Source organism: Pseudorca crassidens, chromosome 5, assembly GCF_039906515.1.
Source record: "Pseudorca crassidens isolate mPseCra1 chromosome 5, mPseCra1.hap1, whole genome shotgun sequence".
NCBI lineage: Eukaryota > Metazoa > Chordata > Mammalia > Artiodactyla > Delphinidae > Pseudorca > Pseudorca crassidens.
In genome coordinates, this window is record NC_090300.1 from 4,522,520 (window position 1) to 4,533,408 (window position 10,889).

The following is a 10,889-nucleotide window of genomic DNA, read 5'->3' on the forward strand; positions in this document are numbered from 1 at the left end:
ACAAAGGATACACATAGATTGAAAGTGAGGAGATGGAAAAAGATATTTCATACAAATGGAAATGAGAAGAAAGTAGAAGTCACAATACTCATATGAGACAATTTAGACTTTAAAACAAAGGCTAAAAAGAAAGATAAAGAAGGTCATTATAGAATGATAAAAGCATGCAAGAAGAGGATATTACATCTGTCAATATATATGCACCTAATATAGGAGCACCCAAATACATAAAAAAGTACTAACAGACATAAAGGGAGAAACTGACAATAATACAATAATAGTAGGAGAATTTAACTCCCCACCCTCATCAATGGACAGATCTTCAAGATGGAAGATCAATAAGGCAACGGAGATCCTAAATAATACAATAGAACAGTTATACTTCATTGGTATTTTCAGGACATTACATCCCCAAAAAACAGAATACACATCCTTTTTGAGTGTACAGGGAACATTCTCTAGAATTGACCACATACTAGGGCACAAAACAAGCCTCAACAAATTTAAGAGGATAGAAACTTCTTCAGACATCTTTTCTGACTGCAATGTCATGAAACTAGAAAACAACCATGAAAAAAGAAACAAGTAAAAAAATGATTACATGGAGACTAAACATGCTATTAAAAAAACAATGGATCAATGATGAAATCAAGAAGAAACTTAAAAATAAGCTTGAGAGAAATGACAGTGAAAACACAACCATAAAAAATCTATGGGATGCAGCAAAAGTAGTTCTTAGAGGGAGGCTCATAGCAACACAGGCTCTCTTCAAGAAACAAGAAATATATCAAATAAAAAGCCAAATCCACCACCTAAAATAGTTAGAAAAAGAAGAACAAACAAAGCCTAAAGTCAGCAGATGGAAGTAAAAAAATAAAGATCAGAGAGGAAATTAAATAGAGATCAAAAAGAAACAACAGAAAAAAATCAATAAAATCAAGAGCTTTCTTTGAAAGGGTAAAAAGTATTGACAAACCTCTGGCCAGGCTCACCAAGAAGACAAGAGGGAAGACCCAAATAAACAAAATAAGAAATGAAAGAGTATAAATCACAACTGATACCCCAGAAATACAAAACATAAGAGAATACTATCAACAATGGTATGCCAAAAAATTTGCAACCTAGAGAAATGGACAAGTTTCTAGAAACACACAACCCACCAAAATTGAATCAAGAAGAAATAGATAACTTCAATAGACCAATCACTAGAAATGAAATAGAATCTGAAAACAAAAAAAACCCTACAAAAAAAGTCTAGGACCAGATGGCTTCACAGGTGAGTTCTACCAAACATACAAAGAAGAACTTATACTGATTGTTGTCAAACTCTCCCAAAAGATTGAACAGGAAGGAACACTCCTAAAGACATTCTTTGAAGCTATCATCAACCTGATACCAAAACCAAAGACAGTATCAAGAAAAGAAATTACAGGCCAATATCTTTAATGAATATAGATGCAAAAATTCTCAACAAAATATTAGCAAACTGAATCCAACAACACATAAAAAAGATTGTACACCATGACCAAGTTGGATTCATCCCAGGGTCACAAGGATGGTTCAACATATGGAAATCAATGTGTTACATCACAACAACAAAAGAAAAGACAAAACCAATGATCATCTCAATAGATGCAGAATAAAGACATCTGATAAAATTCAACATCCATTCATGATTTTAAAAAAAACTCTTACCAAAGTGGGTAGAGAGGGAACATTTCTCAACATAATAAATGGTGTTTATGACAAACTCACAGCCAATATAATACCCAACAGTGACAAGCTGAAAGCCTACCAAGTAATATCTGGAAGAAGAAAAGTATACCCACTCTCACCACTTCTATTCAACATTGTACTGGAAGTTCTAGCCAGAGTAATCAGACAAGAAAAATATAAATAAAAGGTATTCAAACTGGTAGGAAAGAGGTAAAATTTTCAGTATATACAGATGACATGATACTATATGTAGAAAACCCTAAAGACTCCACACAAAAAAATATTAGAACTGATAAACGAATTCAGCAAGGTAGCAGGATACAAGATTAACATACAGAAATCGGTTGCATTTCTTTACACTAACAATGAAATATCAGAAAGGGAATGTAAACAAACAATCCCTTTGAAAATCAAACAAACAAACAAATAAATAAATAGGAATTAACATGACCAAGGAGGTGAAACATATATGCTGAGAACTATAACACATTAATAAAGAAAATTAAAGATAATTCAAAGAAATGGAAGATATCTCATGCTCTTGTATTGGAAGAATTAATATTGTTAATATGGCTATACTATCCAAAGCAATCTATAGATTTAATGCAATCCTTATCAGATTACACAACATTTTTCACAGAACTAAAACAAATAATTCTAAAATTTATATGGAACCATAAAAGACCCAGAATTGCCAAAGTAATTCTGAGGAAAAAGAACAAAGCAGGAGGCATAACCTTCCCAGACTCCAGACTATACCACAAAGCTACAGTAATTGAAACAGTGTGGTATCAGCACAACAAAAGACATACAGATCAATGGAGCAGAACAGAGAGCCCAGAAATAAACCCACACACCTATGGTCAATTAATCTTCGACAAAGGAGGCAAGAATATAAAATGGGAAAAAGTCTCTTCAGCAAGTGATGCTGGGAAAGTTAGACAGCTGCATGCAAATCAATGCAGTTAGAACACACCCTCACACCATACACAAAAATAAACTCAAAATGGCTTAAAGACTTAAATATATGACATGATGCCATAAAGCTCCTAGAAGAGGACATAGACAAGACATTCTCTGACATAAATTTTACCCATGTTTTCTTAGGTCAGTCTCCCAAGGCAATAGAAATAAAAGCAAAAATAAACAAATGGGAAATAATCAAATTAATAAGGTTTTGGACATCAAAGGAAACCATAAACAAAATGAAAGGACAACCTACAAACCGAGAGAAAATATTTGCAAATGACGTGATCGATAAGGGCTTAATTTTCAAAATATACAAACAGCTCATACAATTCATTAACAGCAAACAAACAAACAACCCAATAGAAAAATGGGCAGAAGATCTAAATAGACATATCTCCATACATACAGATGGCCAATAGGCACATGAAAAGATGCTCATCATCATTGATTATTACAGAAATGCAAATCAAAACTATCATGAGTACCACCTCATACCAGTCAGAATGGCCATCATCAAAAAGTCTACAAATAACTAATGCTGGAGAGTGTGTGGAGAAAAGGGAACCCTTCTGTATTGTTGGTGGGAATGTAACTAGGTGCAGCCACTATGGAAAATAGTATGGAGGTTCCTCAAAAAACTAAAAAGAGAGTTTCCATGTGATCCAGCAATCCCACTTCTGGGCATATATCCAAAGAAAACTATACTTTAAAAAGATGCATGCCCCCCTATGTTCATAGCAGCACTATTTACAACAACCAAGACATGGAAACCTAAATGTCCATCGACAGATGAATGGATAAAGATGTGACATGTATATAATGAATCACTTTACATATGTTATAAAAAAGAATGAAATAATGCCATTTGCAGCAACATGGATGGATCTAGAGATCATACTAAGTTAAGTCAGAAAGAGAAAGACAAATACCATACGGTATCACTTATATGTGGAACCTAAAATACGACACAAATGAACATATCAGTGAAACAGAAACATACACAAAGGTATAGAAAACAGACCTGTGGTTGACAAGGGCATATGGGGGTGGGGGAAGGAATGATTGGGAGTTTGAGTTCAGCAGATGAAAAGTATTATATGCAGGATGGATAAACAACAAGGTCTTACTGTATAGCCCAGGGAACGATAGTCAATATCCTGGGATAAACCATAATGGAAAAGAATATGGAAAAGAATATGTATATGTAAACTGAATCACTTTGCTGTACAGCAGAAATGAACACAACATTGTAAATCAACTATACTTCAATAAAACTATAGACACATGTACACAACTCTAACGCAGACGACCTCATTAAAACTTGGAAAAGTGTTTGCTTCGGCAGCACATATACCAAAAGTCGGAACAATACAATTACCATGAACCCTGAGTAAAAATGATATGCAAATTCATGAAAAGTTCTATAATTTTAAAAAATTGGGAAAGATCTGAACGGACACCTGGTCAGCGAACATGCACAGATAGTATACAAAATTATGCCCAGGACTGAGGGTAGAAAAACAATAGTCCAGCTAGACTCCCTGCATCATGTGTGACAGTGAACTAGTTATGTCTTTCCTGGAGGCCTCAGAGAGATAGAGAGGGGGAAGGTGATGAAAGAAACTTTCACATATTGAAATATAGGGAAGTCATTCTGGCTTATACATGAGTTAATATGAATTTTATGCTAACTAAAATAGCCTGTTTGTGGCCTATCACACATATGTTGTACATCTGCTTTAATTATTAAAGGAAAGGGCACGTTGACCAGAAGTATAGCATGTTCACGTTAAAAATAAAGATTAAATTCTTCTCTTCCTGGGACACCAATTCTGGTCCTCCTTTTATGATAAGACTCCCTTCCCAGGTGCCAAGGCCAGTCTGGATGTGCTGGATGTGTACGTGCTGGTCTGTTTTTTGAAACCTTGAAGAAATGTATCCCTGACTTGTTTAATGTTCTTTGTTCTGACAAGGTAAAACTGTGCTGGAAACACTGATTTTTCCAGAGCAGTTTCTCAGAGTCATCTGAGAAGAAGGCATCTGGGCTAGTCCTCAGTTTAGCTCAAATAAAACTCTTTTCTATTCTTATTATTGATTGGTTATTGATTATTTTCATAGATATTATTTGACATGGTCGGTAGGATATCAGAAAAACCCATTTGAGGTCACCTGGGGTCTACTTTGGAGTGGCGCTTGGTATCAAACCTGGGCCGGCCCCTTGAGCTCCTCCAGCTTCACAGCACCTTTCAGGTGATTCAGTGAGTTTTTCCTGATATCTGAATCTCCTTGTATTAAGTGATGGCACATGACTTTTATTTGAGCTGTTATCTTAAGACTTGAAGTCTTAAGTGTGTATTGGTAAATTTCCTATCCAGAGACCATAGGGGGATGTTCCTAGGCAGGAGACCTAGAGGGAATTTCCAGGCAGGAAGGCTTGGAATGAATTTTAGAGTGAAGCGAACTGGCTAACTTTTTAGAATGTGGCATAAAATTGAACATTTAAATTTAATTTTTGACTCACACTTTATAATAAAATGAAACTAAGAGAAAGCGGAAGGTTGTGCTTCTAAAGCCTCCCAGCTCCTGGACAGGGAGCCACCCACTGGAACTCTGGCTGGCTTCTACAACTGGTGTGGAGCCAATACTTACAAGTACTTATCTAACCCTAAAATGGCTAGGATGAAAAATTTTTGACATTCCAAAACTGATTTTTGCATGCACAATTAAATACAGCTGGCTTGATAAAATACCTTTTCAAAGTTTTGATCCTGAGAGAAAAAAGTACTCCTAGGAGAACACTTGAAGTTATAACTCTTATCACGCTCCTGAAATGCAAAGACAGCCCACACTGCTTGAGACTACAGCCTTGGCTCAATTAGTAGAATCTAAAAAACAAACAAACAAAAAAAAAACTTTTAAATGCAAGCAGGAAAGCTATGAGATCTCTCTCTGCACTATGTCTACCCAGATGTATGTATGCTCGTGTATATGTTATAAATGTGATCAGTTTCTACCTCCAGGTGACATTATTAATATGAATTTGTAAAAGAGCGCTATGTAATTGACTTAAAAGCAAGTGCTTACAAATTAAATATTTCTAAATGTAACAAAAAACTAATCCAAATTTTTAAAGGATCATGTGATCTAGAAGTAATCTTCAATAAATGAAAACAATCTTAAGTTTTTAGCTTGATTAATTCAGAAATGTCTTTAGGGTCATCAACACTAAGTATAGTACTTTTATTGTTCCCAGGTTTACTAAAAGTTAATAAATTCACGTTATCTCTGTTTCAAAATTAGTCAGCAAAATATTAACTTAGTACTATGATATTCTCATAAGTGATGAAACAGAGATCAATGGGATAAAAGTGTTTAGGTGAACTCTTTCAAAATGATTATGCTTTATGGTATGTCTAACTAAAAATAGTTTCTCCAGATATTTGGTAACTTGAAACTTTAGAGGTTTGCTAAATTAAATTAAATGATGCAAATTCATTGAATATCCAGATAATTTCCAATTTAGATAAAAATACTGAAACATTCATTGCTAAGCATGTCTCAATTTGTCTGCTTTGTCTTCTTTAGAGAAAAACTAAAGATGTTTGGGCTTACTAGACACATACCTTGTACCACATTAAAAAGAAATTATGCTATGAGAGAAACGTATGTTTTTAGAGGTTATGGAGTATATTCTTAAATTTGCTAATCAGGAAATACTGGTATGACAAAGAGAATCAATTACTTGCCTCTTGATTTTCATTAGAGATTAAGGGTTTCTTTAAGGGTTAAAAATTATAACATATAATTAACATTACTAAAATAACAAGGAAAGCATTTCAGTATGTAAAAAGTAGCATATATGTTGTCAGTGATAGAAGATATAAAGAATGGAAAAAAGGATAGATAAGTTTGTCATAGAGTTGGTTGTTTTTGAATAGAAAATAAAGTCTTTAGGATTATTTAGTATATTATATTACATGGGAAGCATTGTCAATAAAAGGTAACATTAAGCCTCTTCACGTTATGTCTACATAAGTATATATATTATAAATGTTCCAGAAGTGATGTGAAACTCATAAAAATCTTATATGTCCTGACATAAAATATTATCTGTCATGTCATCAAAACTGAGGCTCACACTAAAGGGAGTGAACCCAAGTATTAGGAAAATGCCCTGACTTTCTTACAAAGGCAACCACAACAGAATCTGTAAAGATTATGGCACATGTAGATAAAGTCCATTCTGCTTCTACAAAATTAACCTCTCATTGTCAGATTTCTGCCATCCTGATGTCCTTGTAACAGCGTGCTCCTAAATGAAAGAAATTAAGGCGTCTGTTTAATTCAATAGCTGTGAATTAAACAATCAGGGCTATGGGAAGCCCAAGACAGCTGCTTGGCTCTTCCCTGCTCCCTGGCAAACCCCACTTTTTTATTTTTACTTTTGGCTGCATTGGGTCTTAGTTGCAGCAGGTGGGATCTTCATTGCGGCATGCAGGATCTTTCATTGGGGAGCTCGGGCTCTTCGTTGCGGTGCGCAGGCTCTCTAGCTGTGGGGCGTGGGCTCCAGAGCGCATGGGCTCTGTAGTTTGCAGCAAGCTGGCTCTCTAGTTGAGGCTTGCAGGCTAAGTAGTTGCAGCACATGGGCTTAGTTGCCCTGAGGCATGTGGGACCTTAGTTCCATGACCAGAGATCAAACCCGCATCCCCTGCATTGGAAGGCGGGTTCTTTACCACTGGACTCCCAGGGAAGTCCCCAAACCCTCCTTTTTATTTGATGTGTTAAAGCTTTCCCTTGCTGCAAGGTTGATGCCATCACAATGACAAAGAAACTGTTTAAAAATATGTTTTCCATTTGGGGCATACCTTCTACAATCTCCAGTGATCAGGGCACCTGCTTCACTGGGCAAATCCTACAAGCCTTAACACAAACCCCTCACAAACTTCTTGAAATTGTCACTGTCACTATCATCCTCAATCATCAGGAGAGCTCAACAAAACTAATGGAAAAACTGGACTCAAACAGAACAAGAATTAATTACATAGGATTGAATGAATTGATAAATATGATTATATTTTTTACAACTCTTTGAAATATTGCTGATTTTTTTGTGTGTGTGTGGTACGCGGGCCTCTCACTGTTGTGGCCTCACCCATTGTGGAGCACAAGCTCTGGACGCACAGGCTCAGCGGCCATGGCTCACGGGCCCAGCCACTCCGCGGCATGTGGGATCTTCCCGGACCGGGCACGAACCCATGTCCCCTGCATCGGCAGGCGGACTCTCAACTACTGTGCCACCAGGGAAGCCCATATTGCTGACTTTTAATCTTTGTTTTTAAAGATTATCCCCTTAACCTAATTATGACTTGCAGCAATTTGGAAAATTATACCCTTCATAAACAGAATTGAAGCATTTATGTTTTCTCTCCACCCAATCCCTCCAGAATTTGGAAACTCTTAGATTCCTAGCAGCCTTTCCAGGTGAATAAGGAAGGCTGTTTCCCAACAGATGAAGAATCTCAAGACATGTTGGAACTCGAGAAGAGAGAAATCCATCTAAATCTGCAGGTATTTCCGTTCATGGCTAATGGCATGGCTTTCCTAGCTTTGAGAGGCCTTTAAAAATTTGTTTGAGGGCTTCCCTGGTGGCGCAGTGGTTGAGAGTCCGCCTGCCGATGCAGGGGACACGGGTTCGTGCCCCGGTCCAGGAAGATCCCACATGCCGCGGAGCGGCTGGGCCCGTGAGCCATGGCCGCTGAGCCTGCGCGTCCGGAGCCTGTGCTCCGCAACGGGAGAGGCCACAACAGTGAGAGGCCCGCGTACCGCAAAAAAAAAAAAAAAAAAATTGTTTGAGATCCCTTAGGAAAAGTTTCACAAAACCAAATTTAAAAGAGCCCATATAATCAATGCCACTTATGTAGATAATCAGGCAAAGTGTACTGAAACCAGACTTGTTTTGCAGACAAATCAGTCTTAATTTGACTCTATTTGGTAAAAATGAGGGTAATTTAGAGAGAAAAATTTTGTTTCAATGATATACCTCTGTGAATATTGATGTTTTTTATATATACATCAGAGATTTTGTATTTACTACCTACACCCAAGATGTCTCTTTGTGGTATGTAGCATCATTGTACAATTTAACTGAATTATTAAAAGTATATCCTAAGCGTGTTTCTGAAGCTGATCACAGTGATCTATCTTTGGATGAGGATCAGATGCCCCATGACCTGCACCCAGGAGATTATGAATGCTGGAAAAGACATCATTTAAAGGACTCCCTCTCCAACTTAGATGGAAGGACCCTTCTCAGGTGCTCCGAAGTAACACATACACAATAAAACTGAAGGGAATTGACTCTTGAAACTATATTTTCCACTTAAGAATGGCCTCTGTGCTAGACTGGTCTATAGGAAAGAGTGCTGACCTCAAACCACCATGACTGCATTTTATTAATGGATTATATTCTTTCTCCTAAGGGTAACATGCAAGAAACTCCCTTTGACAATGCAAATCTAAGTTGGTTTACAGATGGGTCCTACTTAAAAGATGAACAAGGACATTTCTGAGCTAGATATTCAGTAACATCTGCAGTGGATATAATTGAAAGCCTTATTTACCAGAAATTAAGTCAGCACAACAAGGTGAATTAATTGCATTAACTCAAGCTTGTCAAATAGCTAAAGACCAGATAGCAAATGTTTATGCTGGCAGTCCTTATGCCTTTGGAGTGACACATGACTTTGGAATGTTATGGCAACGAGGTTTTGTTTGTTTGTTTTTAAACTGCTTCAGGACAACCTTTGAAAATGTAGAAAATCAGCTGCAGAGTTATTAAATGCTATACAATTGCCCAAAGAGTTAGCAATTATTAAAACCCCAGGACATTCCAAATATGAGACTATGGAGGCTAAAGGAATTCAGCTTGCTGCTGCTGCCACTGAGCAAGCAACTTTAAATAATCATTCTGTCCAGTCTCAAGAACGTCCATTGCTCTCTGTTAGCCCTGCTGACTCAGTGAAGGATTTCCTTCTACAGGCTCAAGAAATTGCCACCGAAAGAAGAGAAACAGATGTGACAACAAAAAGGGGGAATTTTTAACCTTATCACACAGATATGGTTTGGACCTGATATTAAACCTATAGTACCTGTTGGAGCCCAGTTGTTCTTGCTCCAGCATATATTGTACATTCCTTAACTAATTGGGCACCTGAGAAAATGATTCTATGGGCAAACAGTACTTTGGAAACTTTCTCCCATGGTGGCTCATAAAGTATATGCTTGTTGTAATATATGTCCTAAATATAATCCTGGAAAGTCACTTCAGGGGTCACAAGGCCAACCTCCCCCTTCCTAAGGGACCTTCTGGGGTATGGCAATTGGACTTTGTACAGATTCGACCATGTCAAGGAAGTCAGTATATCTTGGAAATGATCTGCATGTTTTCACACTGGGTTGAAGTTTTAACAGTAAGTAAACTGTTATTAGAAAATATAATTCCTATTTGGGGAAGTCCTTCTGAATTACACAGTGACTGGGGAACTAATTTAACTGAATAATTAAATCTATTTGTGACATTTGGCCAATAGTGCCGCATTTTCACTGCACTCATCATCCCTAATCTTCCGGATTGGTAGAAAGGACTAATGGCACTATCAAAATGCAATTAGCAAAACTCCCAGAACCATTTAATCTCTCATGGCCAAAAGCTCTTCTGCTATCGCTTCTCAACCTTAGATCTATGCCTTTTGGTAAACATCAGCTGTCTCCTTTTGAAATCATAACAGGATGGCCTATGCGATTAGATGAAGAAGTCTATGAACCAACCTCACTCCAAGGAGATATATTACATTATTGTCAGGGCCTTAGTAAAACACTTAAAGAAAATGAAAAATTAGTAGCTAACTCCTTTCACAGTGAGCTCCTGGGAGATGAAGACCTTAAGGATCATGATTACAACCTAGAAATTTTGGTTTTTTTTGGAAAAGACCTAAAATAGAAGATTCTTTGCAGGCATGTTGGAAAGGACCTTACCAAGTTTTATTCACTAATCCGTGGGCTGCCAAATTAGAAGGCATAGACTCATGGATTCACATCTCTATTTTAAAAAAGACCCCTCCACCTGAATGGACTTCATCCCCTACGTCTGACACCTGGTTTTGACTAAGATCAATGCCACCAAGCCAGGATGAGAAGAGGATGAC

At 37.1% G+C, this 10,889-nt stretch overlaps 1 non-coding gene across 1 annotated transcript; it reads left to right on the forward strand.

Annotated features, from left to right (window-relative positions):
- The first annotated feature begins 4,014 nt into the window (after window positions 1-4,014).
- LOC137225603 (U6 spliceosomal RNA) lies at window positions 4,015-4,116 on the forward strand. The gene has a single exon (XR_010943916.1). It is a non-coding gene; the product is annotated as a U6 spliceosomal RNA (small nuclear RNA).
- Window positions 4,117-10,889: the final 6,773 nt, after the last annotated feature.